The 15,051-nt window shown below is 43.4% G+C and overlaps 1 long non-coding RNA gene across 1 annotated transcript in view; it reads right to left on the bottom strand.

Moving 5' to 3' along the window:
* Nucleotides 1-8,173: 8,173 nt before the first annotated feature.
* LOC308590675 overlaps nt 8,174-15,051 on the bottom strand; it is a 38,672-nt gene continuing 31,794 nt past the window's right edge. Inside the window, exons 2-3 of the long non-coding RNA XR_014009864.1 lie at nt 8,990-9,132; nt 8,174-8,307 (exon numbers count right to left, since the gene is read on the bottom strand). This is a non-coding gene — a long non-coding RNA (uncharacterized lncRNA). The remainder of the gene's footprint in view (nt 8,308-8,989; nt 9,133-15,051) is intronic.

The raw sequence follows: 15,051 nt of genomic DNA, 5'->3' as shown, positions 1-15,051 counted from the left end.
GACTGGTAGACAAACGAGGTCTGAGGAAAATTCAAGGGCAAGTAAGAATAGTCAAAGACAAAAATGAAATTGCACGTGTAATGATATGGGAGGACCTGACTGATAAAGATGGTACCTCGTGTGAAATTATTTGAGAGGCTTTGACTGCATTAGAGAAGAAACAAAAAGGAAGGGCAAAATATTTAAGAGGCTACCTTATGTGGTGGCAATGTAAAATTATCAAAAATGCCTGGGAAAAGACATATAAAGATTTGAAGAAAATGTGGGAAATGATTGTTGTTGTTTTTTAAAAAATGAAGTTATATTGAGGTGTACAGGACTTGATGGATTGTTTGAGTGAAAGACTTTGTTCCAACATGCGAGATTGGATGCCAGGCCAAGACTGATGGAAGGAAGAAGCCCTGGCCAAAGAAGATAAAGAAGAAGAAGAAAAAGAAGAAGATTGGCAAAATAAACTACTGAACTGTGCAGGACAAATTATTACAAAAAACGGCAATTGTTTAATGCATAGTTTTTAAGCTTTGTGTATAGATCTTTACATTAGTATAACTCAGGGGTCAGCAAACTTTTTCATCAGGGGACCGGTCCACTATCCCTAAGACCTTGTTGGGGGCCAGACTATATTTTGAAAAATATAAATACCCTGCAAGCCAGTCCCACAGCTGCCTCCGGACCTGGAAGAGGAACGCACTCTGCACACGCTCAGGAGCACGTCTTGCTGGGCAAGCCGCACACACAGAGCGCTGGGCAGGCGGCACACAGCTTGCCCTCCAGCTGCTCTAGCGCAGGTGCTGAGCACGCCACCAGCAGCAGGGCCGAGTGGGGCGCCAGGCGCAGGGCCAGCAGGCATGCCAAGCTCCAGCTGCCATGCAACATGCCCATCATGATGCCCATGGCATGGCCCAAGCCCACAGCCAGCCTCTCCATCCATGGCCGCACTGGGTTTACTTCAGCATGTGGGCAGCAAGTCTTTGGATTGGCTGCAGGACCTTCCTGCAATCCGAAGCTGTGCCAGCGTCGCCACCTGCCCAGAGCCATCTGCAGCTTTGGATTGGCAGCAGGAGCTTCCTGAAGCCAGTTCGAAGCTGCGCCAGTGTCACCGCCCACCCAGAAGCCGTGCCAGCATTGTGGAAGTCAGTCCCCGTGCAGTGAGACGTCCTCAACGGGCGGCGACTGACCGAGCTGGTGTCAGGGTTTGCGGGCCGGATCTATGAGCCTGGGGGGCCGCATCCGGCCCCCAGACCATAGTTTGCAGGCCCCTGGTATAACTTCTAAAAGTCACTTGTAAGAAGATGAAGGAGGTTTTAAAATTGGATTGTTAAGTATATAAGATTTTATGGACGTGAATGAACAAGTATACAGTATTGGAACCAAGAGGGGGAGTGGAGTGAAATCAACGAAAAATTATGGTTTTATTTGGTTATGATTTTTTTCACCAGGGGTTTTTCATTTTGTTATTTTTGGAAAATTAATAAAATGTTATCCAAAAAAGAAAGTACAGTGGCAGTGCACTGCATGTTTCATGGCAGGTGAAGACTTTCTTGTTCCAATGGGCTTTTGGGAACTGACTACCTTAAATGAAGAGCTGGTGCCATGATGTTTTTATTGCAATCATTGGCGTGTGTGTGTGTCGTTTTAACTCTACCAATGTTTGTTTTTTTAAAAGATATTTATTAAAGGTTTAATAGTTACAGAAAAAAGAAGAAAGAAACAATAAAAAGTTCACAATACATCAAAAATAAAAACAAAAACAAAAAAACAATACAGCAAAACGACAAAAAAAACATTTAAAAAACACATCCAATATCTCTATATCTCTACCTTTCATTTACTTGTATCATCGACCTCCTCACACCTCCCTTTTTTGTATTCTTGTTCAATTAGCTATTTCAGCAAATCCTTTCCATCTTTCTTAACTTTTTCCTCTATAATTTATCTTAACACAATCTAACCTTAAATTTCCACTTTGACCCATTAACAATCTATTTTTACTTAATTCTTTATAACATTTCTGCTAAAGCCATATAACTTCATTCCAGCATCCTTCTAACATTCATTAATTTTACAATATTTCTGTAAGTATACTTTAAATTTTTTCCAATCTTCTTCCACCGACTCTTCTCCCTGGTCTCGGATTCTGCCAGTCATTTCCGCCAACTCCATGTAGTTCATCAGCTTCATCTGCCATTTTTCCTGGGTGGGTAGATCTTGTGTCTTCCAGTACTTTGCAATGAGTATTCTTGCTGCTGTTGTAGCATACATAAAGAAAGTTCTATCCTTCTTTGGCACCAATTGGCTGACCATGCCCAGGAGAAAGGCCTCTGGTTTCTTCAGAAAGGTGTATTTAAATACCTTTTTCATTTCATTATAAATCATCTCCCAGAAGTTCTTAATCCTTGGGCATGTCCACCAAAGGTGAAAGAATGTACCTTCAGTCTCATTACATTTCCAGCATTTATTATTGGGCAGATGGTAGATTTTTGCAAGCTTGACTGGTGTTATGTACCACCTATAAATCATTTTCATTAGATTCTCTCTTAAGGCATTACATGCCGTAAACTTCATACCTGTGGTCCACAACTGTTCCCAGTCAGCCATCATAATGTTATGTCCAACATCTTGTGCCCATTTAATCATAGCAGATTTCACCGTTTCATCCTGAGTATTCCATTTCAACAGCAAGTTATACATTCTTGACAGATTCTTAACTTTGGGGTCTAGCAATTCTGTTTCCAATTTTGATTTTTCCACCTGGAAGCTTAGTTTTTTATCCAAATTATATGCCTCCATTATTTGATAATAGTGGAGCCAGTCTCGCACTCTGTTTTTTAATTTTTCAAAACTCTGCAGTTTTAATCTGTCTCCCTCTTGTTCCAGAATTTCCCAATACTTCGGCCATTTGGCCTCCATATTGAGTTTTTTATGAGCCTTTGCTTCCATTGGTGACAGCCATCTCGGGGTTTTATTTTCTAACAAGTCTTTATATCTTATCCAGACATTAAACAGTGCTTTCCTGATAATACGGTTTTTAAACGCTTTGTGCGCTTTAACCTTGTCATACCACAAATATGCATGCCAACCAAATACATTGTTAAAACCTTCCAAATCCAAGACATCAGTGTTTTCAAGAAGCATCCATTCTCTCAGCCAACAAAAAGTGGCTGATTCATAATAAAGTTTAAGGTCTGGCAGGGCAAATCCACCTCTTTCTTTAGCATCAGTTAATATCTTAAATTTTATACGAGGCTTCTTGCCCTGCCAGACAAATCTAGAGATATCTCTCTGCCACTTCTTGAAGCAGTCCATTTAACTCTACCAATGTTTCGCAGGTGCAAAAATGTTGATGTGCTGGCCAAGTTTGTTTTTTTTTTTTTTAATTTTTATTGGTTTTACAAAATTTTAGAAAACAAACAAACACTTAAAAGGACAAACATACATGTATAATTTCATCACCTATTTTCATAAACCTCTTTTCTCGGACTTCCCCATACCCCCCCTTTCTGCATCCCAATGTCCATAATTTTATAGCAACTCCCAATTGTTACTTTCCAACCTCTGTCATCTTAGTCCTCTCCGTATTCTGACCTTGTATCACTGTATCCCTTTGTTTCTGAGAACCACAACACTTTAACATTCATTAAGTTTATAATAGTCCTTAAGATAACTTTTAAATTTTCTCCATTCTTCTTCCACCGTCTCTATTCGTTGGTCATGGATTCTGCCTGTCATCTCGGCCAATGTCATATAGTCCATCACTTTCATCTGCCATTCTTCCAGAGTGGGTAGATCTTGTGTCTTCCAATACTTCGCGATAAGTATTCTTGCTGCTGTTGTAGCATACATAAAAAAAGTTCTATCCCTCTTTGACACCAATTGGCCGACAATGCCCAGGAGAAAGGCCTCTGGTTTTTTAGGGAAAGTACATTTAAGTACCTTTTTCATTTCATTATAGATCATTTCCCAGAAAGCCTTAATCTTCGGGCATGTCCACCAAAGGTGGTAGAAAGTGCCTTCAGTCTCATTACATTTCCAACATTTGTTATCGGGCAAATGATAAATTTTTGCCAGCTTGACTGGGGTCATGTACCACCTGTAAACCATTTTCATAATATTTTCCTTTAAGGCATTACATGCCGTAAATTTGATACCGGTGTTCCATAACCATTCCCAGTCAGCTGACATAATGTTGCGACCAACATCCTGTGCCCACTTAATCATAGCCGATTTGACTGTTTCGTCCTGTGTATTCCATTTCAGCAACAAGTTATACATTCTAGATAAATTCTTAGTACTGGGTTCTAACAATTCAGTTTCTAGTTTTGATTTTTCCACCTGGAAGCCAATTTTCCTGTCCTGTTTGAAAAATTCCATTATCTGATGATATTGAAACCAATTTTGTACTTTATGTTTCAATTTCTCATGACTTTGTAATTTGAACTTATCTCCATCCTGTTCCAAAATTTCCCAATACTTCGGCCATCCGACCTCCATATTGAGTTTCTTCACTGCCTTGGCCTCCACTGGTGACACCCATCTAGGGGTTTTGTTTTCCAACAGATCTTTATATCTTATCCAAACATTAAACAATGCTTTTCTAACAATGTGATTTTTAAAGGCACTATTGATTTTGTCATACCATAGATATGCATGCCAACCAAAAGCATTATTGAAACCTTCCAGATCTAAAATGTCTGTGTTCTCGAGGAGCATCCATTCTTTCAGCCAGCAAAATGCTGCTGCCTCATAGTACAATTTCAAGTCCGGCAGGGCAAACCCCCCTCTTTCTTTAGCATCTGTCAATATTTTAAATTTGATTCTGGGCTTTTTGCCCTGCCAGACAAATTTCGAAATATCTTTCTGCCACCTCTTGAAACATTCCATCTTATCCAGAATCTGCAAGGTCTGGAACAAAAATAACATTCTAGGCAATACATTCATTTTAATCACTGCAATTCGGCCTAACATTGACAATTTCAAATTTGACCATATTTCTAGATCTTTTTTAATCTCTGACCAACATTTTTCATAATTGTCCTTGTACAAATTCACATTTTTGGATGTCAAATAAACCCCTAGGTATTTAACCTTCTTGACCACCGTCAACCCTGTCTCCTCTTGGAATTCCTCTTTTTCCATATCTGTTAAGTTTTTTCCTAAAACTTTGGTTTTTTGTTTATTCAACTTAAATCCAGCTACCTGGCCAAACAGTTGGATTATTTCTAAGACCCTTTTCGTACTAGTGTTTGGCTCTTGCAAAGTCAATACTAGGTCATCTGCAAATGCTCTTAACTTATACTGTTTAGCTCCGACCTGCACTCCTTTAACCTGCTGGTCATTCCTAATCATATTCAGCAACACCTCCAGAACTGAAATAAAGAGTAATGGGGAAATTGGGCACCCCTGTCGTGTTCCTTTTTCTATCTTAAGTTCCTCAGTTATTACATTATTTACAATCAATTTAGCTTTTTGTTCAGAATATATTGCAGCCATACCATTCTCAAAACCTTGGCCTACCCCCATCCCATGAAGATTCTTCATCATAAAGCTCCAAGAAATATTGTCAAAGGCTTTCTCCGCGTCCACGAAAATCAGTACTGCTTTAGTATTTATATTCACCTCTAGCTTTTCCAAAATGTCTATTATATTCCTTACGTTGTCAGCTAGGTGTCTTTTTGGAAGAAAGCCTGCTTGGTTCTTATGAATCTTTTCCATCAACACTTTTTTAAATCTTTTTGCCAAAATGTCTGCAAAAATTTTGTAATCCACATTAAGTAGTGATATTGGGCGGTAGTTCTTCAATTGGGTCTTTTCAGTCTCTGTCTTTGGTATGAGTGAAATATATGCTTCTTTCCACGATTCAGGTGCCTTTTTTCCCTCAAGGATCTCATTACAAACTTCTTTTAGTGGTTGAATCAACCATTCCTTCAGCGATTTGTAGTATCTGGAAGTCAGTCCATCTGGTCCTGGAGATTTGCCCAGTTGCATATTCTGAATGGCAGCCTCTATCTCTTGTTCTGTTATTCTCTGGTTCAGATCCATCTTACTTTGATGAGAGATTTTTTGTAATCCATATTTATCAAGGAATTTGTCTATATCTTCTTCGTTTTGCGGGCCTTGAGTATAAAGTTTTTTGAAATAACTCAAAAAGCAATTTCTGATTTCATTGGGTTTAGATATATTTTTTCCATCCACTTCTAGGCTTGTAACTGTATTTAATTTCTGCCTTTTCTTCAGTTGCCATGCCAGAAGTTTGCCGCATTTATTTGCTGATTCGAATGTCTTTTGTTTCATTTGCTTTATCTTCCATTCAATCTCTTGGTTCATCAATTCCATATATTGTGTTTGATATAACTTAATCTCTCTTAAAATCTCCTGGGACTTTGGTTTTGTTCTTAATTTTTTCTCTCCTTCCTTTATCTTTTCCAAAATCTTTTCTTTTTTCTCATTTTGTTTTTTCCTCTTTATTGAGTTTTGTTGAAACCTCGCATCACCGCTTTACTTGCGTCCCAGATCACTCTTTTCTCCACATCGGCCCTCAAATTTATTTCAAAATAGTCTTTTAAAGTTTTTTGGGCCTTCATAAGGATCTCCTTATCTCGAAAGAGGGTGTCATTCATTCTCCATCTAAATTGACCAGTTGTTGTAAGTTTCATCTCCATTCTCACGGCGTTATGGTCGGAGCAAGTTTTTGGGCAGATTTCCACCTTCTTAATCTTTGGAGCCATACCACTAGTAATCCAAATTTGATCGATTCTGGTCCAGGTCATCATTGCTTGGGAGAAAAAGGTTCCCTCTCTCTCCAGAGGGTTCCTTGTTCTCCATATGTCTATCAAGTCCATGCTTTCCGTCATTTCAAAAAAGGTCCTAGGAAGTCTCCCTTCCTTAGTAACTGTTAGTCTTTGTGCCTTGTCCATATTAGTGGAGTGTGCTGGCCAAGTTTGATGGGCTTTTTGCTCCTCTTCAGGATGATAAAAATCCGAGCATTATTTTTTTTTTGCAGATACTTTTTATTAGCATTTTCCAATAAACAAAAAACAAAAACAAACAAAGCAAAATACAACAAACTTTACAATCATTTTTGATATCATCATCTTCTTTACATTGTGTTAAATTACGTCTCGACTTCCTTCCTTCCCAGTTGCAGATTTCTTGGTATAACTCTTCTCTTACAATTTCTTTTGCATTTTTATACACGTCACAAGGTTTATGTTAATCCTACTGTAGTTCTTAAACTTCTGCAATTACATTCAATATATGTTACAAATTTACTCCAATCTTCTATAAACTTTGCCCCTTTTTGGTGTCTGATTTTATATGTCATTTTCGCTAATTCCTTATATTCAAAAAATTTTACCTACCATTCCGTAACTGTAGGGATCTCTGATGACTTCCATTTTTGGGCTACCAAAACCCTAGCTGCCACCGTCACATATTGAAATAACTTCTGATCCTCCTTTTTTATTTCGTCTACTATTATTCCTAATAAAAATGCCTCCGAGCAGATTTTAAAGAGCTCCTATAGCAGGAATGAGAAGCTGTGGTCCTCTAGGCCAGTGTTTCCCAACCTTGGTCTGCAGCTGTTTGTTTTTTAAAAAATAAATTTTATTGAAGATTTTCTTGAATTACAAAAGCACAAGCAATCTCTCTCTCTCTCTCTCTCTCTCTCTCTCTCTCTCTCTCTCTCCCTGCCAGCCAGCCAGCCAGCCAGCCAGCCTGTCTCAGATAATAGAATCTAGATTAATAGGGACGTGAAATTGAGGCTGGCACAGATTAGGAGGGACGTGTCCTTGGAGTACTTGGAAGGGAGAAGATACAGAATTTTTCGCTCTATAAGACGCACCCGACCATAAGACGCACCTTGTTTTAGAGCAGGAGAACAAGAAAAAAAATGTTCTCTCCCTCTCTGCACAGCGCCCCTTCAGCAAAGCAGCAAGAGATGTGGAGCCCCTTCCATTTCTCCTCCCGCTTCGCTGAAGGGGCGCTGCGAGGAGAGGGAAAGCTGTGCAGCGCCTCTTCAGCGAAGCGAAGCCAGGAGAGCAAGAGGGATCGGTGTGCACTGACCCCTCTCGCTTTCCTGGCTTCAGCGAAATTGGAAGGGGGAAGATATTTAATTTGTTTTCAACACTGTGCTAGGGTATAGCACAATTAGAATTCTAGCAATTTATGACACTGTCCTGAACCCATTGTTCCTGGATGCTGGCAAAGTGCTTCTTGCAATCTTCTATATATTCCCCCAACTAAGCCTCTTCGTGCATCAGTTCCTTGCTCAGCCCAGTGCTGTTCTCAAACTCCTTCCTGGGTCTTCAGCTTTATAGAATGATGAAGACACTCCTGATCTCCTGCCTCCTCTTGACCCTTCTGAATCCAGGTGAGCAGAACCACAGCTGCTGTGCTCTTCATCATGTTTCCAGGAAGGAACTAAGTGGGGCTCAGCCATTAAAGCAGGAGAAGGAAGGAACCAGGACCTGTGGTTCCTTTGGAAGGGAGAGGAATAAAGCATATGGTCAAGCTACAAGGGATCCTCAATCATAGATTGTCTGTTCTCAATATTTATTTTTATTTAAACAAATACATACTGAGAATTGTGGTATCCCCAATTCCATTGGAAAGAAGTTATCAACTCCTGGATAAACCAGAAACCTAGCTTTCATCCACAACAAAGGGTATGTTTTTTCCACTTTTTTCCAGTTTGTTTACCTCATCATCCACTCAAATTCTGCCCCTACCTCCTGAAACTCTGTCCTTTTGTCTCTCGCTCACTTCAGCTAGGTGTTTTCCCCATTTTCTGTCCAGCCCAAAGAGTTTCTCTTAATGGCCTTCTTAATGAGTTAATGACTGACTATCATCACCCTTTTGTTCCTCCAACGACCCCATCCAGCTAGCTCTACTGACAGTGGCACCAACTCTAGGGGGCCCTGGGGGCCTTGAAACCCCCAAAATATTTGCTGTAGGTGCCCAGCCTCTGTCCTCTTCCACTGCTTCACACCACTCACCTTATTAATCCCAGGATTACTCTCCTCCTTTGCTGCTCTCAGTGCTGTGTCTACTAACCTCAATTTCTTCCCTTCCCTTTTCAGTGTACTGTATAGTCAGTTATAAGTGAAGGGCGGATTCAGGTCCATATTGGTGAGTCTGTATAAGAGTGAGAAAAAGAGAGAAAGAAAGAGAAAGATTCCAGAGAAACATATGCAGAGTGTAATGTCAACAATAGGAGGTTTTTCTCCACTCAGGGGTGTCCTGCTGATACAAAATGAACCCCAAGGATATTGACTCCCATTTCATTACTGAACTCCTCAGGTTGGCTTAACACAGACTAAAGACAAGTCGAAGTAGTTATTCCAGTTCCACTGAGCTGCTTGCCCATAATTCATTTTCAATTCAATAGGCAATATGTTGAAACTCATCCTTCAGGTACTCACACATTAAAGCTTAGCCGCCGCCGCCCCCCCCCCCGCACCTCCTCCATGAGGTTTTATCTCCTCACCACATGTGGAGCATCTTTGACAAACTCCAGTGCCCATCATCCAGAGCCATTGGTCATGCTTTCTGGAGCTGATGGGAGTTGTAGTTCAGCTACTTGTGGAGTGTCAAAGGTTTCCTCACACCTGCCCTACAGGTCCTCTCTCTCAGACTGCAGGAGCCACCTAGGACAATCATTCTCTGGTCTCTCCAAGACTCAGCCCCCATTCACACACAGCTTAAGAACTACAGAGGAAATATATATCGACAGCACTGCATAAGTGAAAAATGGCCCGTTTGGTCCACTATCTTGTTGTCACCATGGTGAACCAGATGCCTATGGGAAGTTCGCAAGCAGGATCTAATAGTGCCTACAGTGTTAGAGAGAGAGAATATCTCTTGAGGCTGGAAGCCAGCAACAGACTTATTAACCCCCTTGAATTTATCTATTCCTTTTCTTAAGCCATCCAAGTTGGTGGCCTTCGCTGACTCTCATGAGATGGACTTTGTAGGAGGAACTGTCGTGTTGATGTACTTTAATGTACCCATTTCCCCTATGTGGATGGTGCTAAGGTTTCCTAAACCCATCTCCCCATGTCTGCAGTGGCATCTCTGAAATGTGAGTTATGCTGGAGTCAAGGAAAAGACTGCAAAAACACCTCCCTGTTGGGAATTACAACTCCCATTCAGGAGTGTAATACGGCGATAAATCAATTCTGCGTATCTGGCATTGGAGACGCCAAAATGGGTAAGTGAGAATAACTTTCAGCCTTTTTGACCACCAAAACTTAAATTCCCAGACTCACTTTCTAAGGCCATATCTTAGCTACAAACCACACAGTGTGGCTTTTCATAAAGCAGTGTTCTAGATCCTGTATTGCATGTAGGAAACAGAGGGAAATTCAAGTCAGTTTATCTACTTGGCTCTTTCCAAAACGATATGCAAAGCAAAACAAAGCCCTCCTTCCACTTCCACACTTCTCCCATTTTTGCAATCCAGTTGTCCAGTCGTGTAATTTATATTTTATTCTAGGTCTGTTCCCCTGCCAGATGAATCTAGAAATACTCTTTTGCCATTCCTTGAGGTGTCCTGTCTTGCCTATCACCGGTATCGACTGGAATAGAAACAGCATTCTCTGCTGGTGAATTTTCATGAGGACTTTTCAAAAGTTCTCCATCCCTGCCTCACATTCAACAAATAGATAAAACTGGAGGACTCTCTTTCCACTCCAGGCTGGGCCAGCCCAAGATATTCTGACACCTCAGGCGAACCATGAAATGCTGCCCACCGGCCAGGCAGGGAAGAAGGGGGGACTGAAGATCTACATCAGGAACAAGGGGGTGGGAATGGGTATCTACACTGGATTTTTGTGGGGATAAGATGTATGTTGGCAACAAGGCTGGGAGGAGACCAGCAGCACCTCCTAATTACCAAGCTCCATTTGGAGGGGCTGCCAGGGAGGTCTGGCCTCCAAAGCAAAGCTGCAAAGGTGGCAGCAGCCTGCAATGCTTTCATTGGAGGCTGCCCCTGTGGATTCTTTCCTCTTGTGTGGGCAAGCCGTATCTCCAGGTCTTGTTATTTCCTTCCAATTCTTTCTTCTATAGCTGGTTCTGCGAGCAAATTTGTTTTCAAGTCCTGCGTCAATGGAGAGTTTTGCTATGCAGGCTATTCCAGTGCCACTGTAACATCAGATATGTACATGCTGATCAAGTCCTCCTGCTGCAACACAGATATGTGCAACAGTGAACCTCTCAAAAGTAAGTAGCAGCAGCGGGGGGGGGGGTTTCAAGAGGGCTGGTCAGCCCAGGTACATTCACTTCCCTCTCCCTGCTGGGAAGACCCCTCCCCAGACCCCACCAACATCACTGCCACCCAGCCCTGACAGGAGGCGTTTCCAGGCAACTCAACTTCCCCTTGAGGAGAGAAGAAGAGGCGGGGAGACCATGGAGGTGAAGTGCAGGCCTCTCAGCAGAGTCTGCCTCCCTCCCTCTTTCCTCCAGTCCTTATCCAAATTAGAGGCAGAAGCTCAGGTTGGGATTTGAACTGAGAACCCCAAAGCTTGAAGTTAGGCAGGGCTGAACTACATATTGAGGCCTCCTGAAGGTGGCCTCATCATACTGGTGAGGCAGTATGATGCCTCTGGATTGGTCAGGCCACCCTCGCCTGATATTAGTCCCTCTCCTGCAGCAGTTTCTGATATTTACCCTTTTCTCCAAAGAGCTCACCATTTTAGACTCAAAACACCCTGTGAAATAGGTCAGGCTGAGAGATGGTGGCTGGCATAAGGTCCCCCAGCAAGCGTCATGGCTTGAGCATGGATTCGACCCTTAGTTTCCCAGATTCTAGTCCAGCCCTCTAACCACTACATCACACTGTCTCATTGGATTCCCAGAGCTCTAGCCCTTCCTCCAAAACCTAGACTCCTCCTCTTTCTTTGATGCATTTTAAGAGCTATTTTTAGCAGGACAGAATCCTTTCCCATTTCTGTGTGAGGAATTTACCGTATTTTTCGCTCCATAGGGCGCACCTGACCATAGGGCGTACCCAGTTTTCAGAGGGGGAAATCAAGGGGGGAAATATGATTTTTCCCCCCCCCCAGCTCTGAGAGCAGCAGACAGGCTGCATGCAGCCTGTGCACTTCTCCCAGACCATCTCCCTGCTATTGCGGGAGGTGGGGGAATTCCCCCATCTCCCGCAAAAGCCCACAGGAGGGAGAAGGGACTGACTCGGCCAGTCAGTCCCTTTACCCTCCTTGGGGAAAAGCCCCCAAGAGCGGCACACTCTTTAAAGGCTGCGCGGCTCCTGCGGGCTTTTCTACAAGGTGGGGTAATTCCCCCACCACGTAGAAAAGCCCGCAGAAGCCGCGCACCCTATAAAAAGAGCGCACAGCTCCGGCGGGCTTTTCAACTGAGCCTGTGGGGCTGACGGTGGGGGGAAGCGCTGCTTTCCCCCACCGCCAGCCTCAAAACCAGGTCGGGGAGTAGTGCAAAGGCCTTCCCGCTGCCCCCCAAGCCTGTGGGGCTGGCGGTGGGGGGAAGCGCTGCTTTCCCCCACTGCCAGCCTCAAAGACCAGACTCTCCTGGCTTCAGCGAATGCAACGCAAAGGCTCCGGAGTACAGGCTTCGGAAGCTTCGCGTTGCTATCGCTGAAGCCAGGGAGCCTGCATTCGCTCCATGGGACGCACACACATTTCCCCTTAATTTTTGGAGGGGAAAAACTGCGTCCTATAGAGCGAAAAATACGGTAATTTCTTCAGGTTTGCATCCTTCTAAAGCAAATGCTAATAAAACTATATTAGATACCATGGGCTCCTGCGCCACCTACACAAATCCTTCCCTCACCTCTTGTTCCATTTTCCCTATTTGAAGATGTTGCCCTAAGCTGCTATTAGCCCTATGGAGGAAGGGGGAAACAAGCAGTTAGTCCGGGTGCAGAGATCCACAGGGTCAACAGAGCCAGCCTCCAAGGAATGCTTTGCCTTCTGCTGCTGCTGCTGCCACCAGCACAGTAGTGCCCACCTTGGAGGCTGCAAACGAGCATCAAAGCGGGGGGGGGGGATTACCAACACAGCACTACGTACTTCCCTTTAGCAATCCCCCCACCCTGGTGTATACTGTTGTATACAGCACTAGAAAGAATTATGGGACTGGTAGTTTGTTAAGGGTGCTGAGAGTTGGTAGGAAAAACCCACTCACCCTTACAGAGCTACAGTTTAGCAATCAACCCCCACAAAATAGCTCTTATATAATGGCTACCATTTTGTCTCTCAGAATGCCCTCCAGTGGTTCTCAGTGCTAAGCCCAATTGCTTAAAGCAGTATCCCTGTGCTTGAAATGTATGCTGTGAATGTGGCCCCCGTCAGAAATCTCTTGCACCATGCCTTAATGTAGCCCTGGATGAATGGAGCAAGGCTGGAGCACTATACTTGGAGAAGTGCTGGGAGCTGGTACACATCCCTCTTGGAAGGGGGAGCACAATTCCCATCCCTCACATACAGCCAGATGTGGTGTGAAGCTGCAAACTAACTGCAAGGTTGGGGTGGGGTGGTGATTGCTTTACAGTGCCTGAGCCTGAGAAGAGGGAGGACAATGGGCTGAAGTGTCCAAGTTGCGCCTACTTTGGAGCAGATCAGTGCCGAGCCGCCCAGAAAACCGTCAGCTGCAGAAATGACGAGGACCACTGCTTCTACATTGGGGGTAGAATTGGTGTTGGTGAGTCTCTGCAATCAGTGAGTGCATTTAGGGCCCCATCTGCCCTATGCATTTAAAGCAGTATCACTCCACCTTGAACAGTCATGGCTTCCCCAAAAAACATGCTGGCAAGTGTGCTGAAAGTTATTAGGAGAGCCTGTTACCCTCACAGTGTGTCTGGGATAGTCAGGAGTCCAAGGAAGAGGGATGTGTGAGCAGAGGAGGCAGGCGGAGGAGCAAGTGATTTGTGGGCTTCTGTGCCACCCGTGAGGCAGCTCCTGGTGGTGGTGGAAGAGGGGAGTCAGGAGGAGGAGACCAGGAAGCCAGATACAAAGCAGGAGAAAGAGGCAGGAGAAGATTTGCAGGACATCCCCTTTTCTTCCCATCCATCCACCCTCCCTCAGAGTCTGGAGAGCTCTGGAGACCCAGAGAGAGTCATAGCTTTGGAAACCTCTGGATCCTCCCTGCACTTCCACTTTTCCCATGCCTAGAAAGCAGATTTCCTGGTTGTTTTCCACGTGCAACATCCTTTCTAGGCATGGGTCTGATTGGTTTTGCCTTGCCCCACTGCTTTCCTCCCAGGAAATCTGCAGGCGAAAAACCAATTGCTTATTGTTCCAATTCTGCACCGAACCACAGGGTTTTCCCCAGGGTAAAGCAGCAGAGCAAATAGAAGAATGGATGACCCCTGGGTATCTTCAGGACACAGAGCTACCATTTCCATGATTTTCTTGGAAAAGGAGTTGATTGTTAAACCACTTTGGGAATTAGGCTTAGCCAAGGGAGGATGGTTAAAGCTACTCTGCTGAGCAAGACAAGCTCTTGTGACTCACAAAACTTAGGTAGCTTGTAGTCAGGCCCAGGCTGCTGCTGTCACCCCCACCCCCCCAAGCTGGACCAAGTTGGAACAATCCTAATTCTCCATCACTTGAACTTGAACTAAGAACTGAACTGGAACCTGAAGTGGAGCCGGCAGAAATGACTGCTCTGTTAGAAAGTCTAGATGTGACCCAGGGTATGACAGATAGATGCCAGAAATATACTGGTGACAGCCAGGTGCATATCGAAAAAGTGTACCATATTGTGCTGTTCTGAAAACTACAAGATTGTTGATAAACCTTGATGAATTGCTGCCTGGAACCCTGTAGCTGTTTATTCCATTTCTTCCTAGCAACTCCATAAAACATTTTTGTTTAGACACACCTATCCAGACATGTAGATCAGGATGCATTCCATTCCCTTTTGCTATTCATTCTAATGAGTTTTAAATATTTTAAAGGTTTTAAATGCTTTTATACCTAATGTTAATATTTCTTGTAAACCCCTAGATGTTTTTACTGCAATCAAATGGTAAATAGATTTTTTAAAATACAAACACATCTCAACAATTGCACCTTAATT

The sequence above is a fragment of the Podarcis bocagei genome (assembly GCF_964188305.1).
Source record: "Podarcis bocagei genome assembly, chromosome: 7".
In the NCBI taxonomy this organism is placed as follows: Eukaryota; Metazoa; Chordata; class Lepidosauria; order Squamata; family Lacertidae; genus Podarcis; species Podarcis bocagei.
This window is presented reverse-complemented; position numbering and strand designations above follow the sequence as displayed.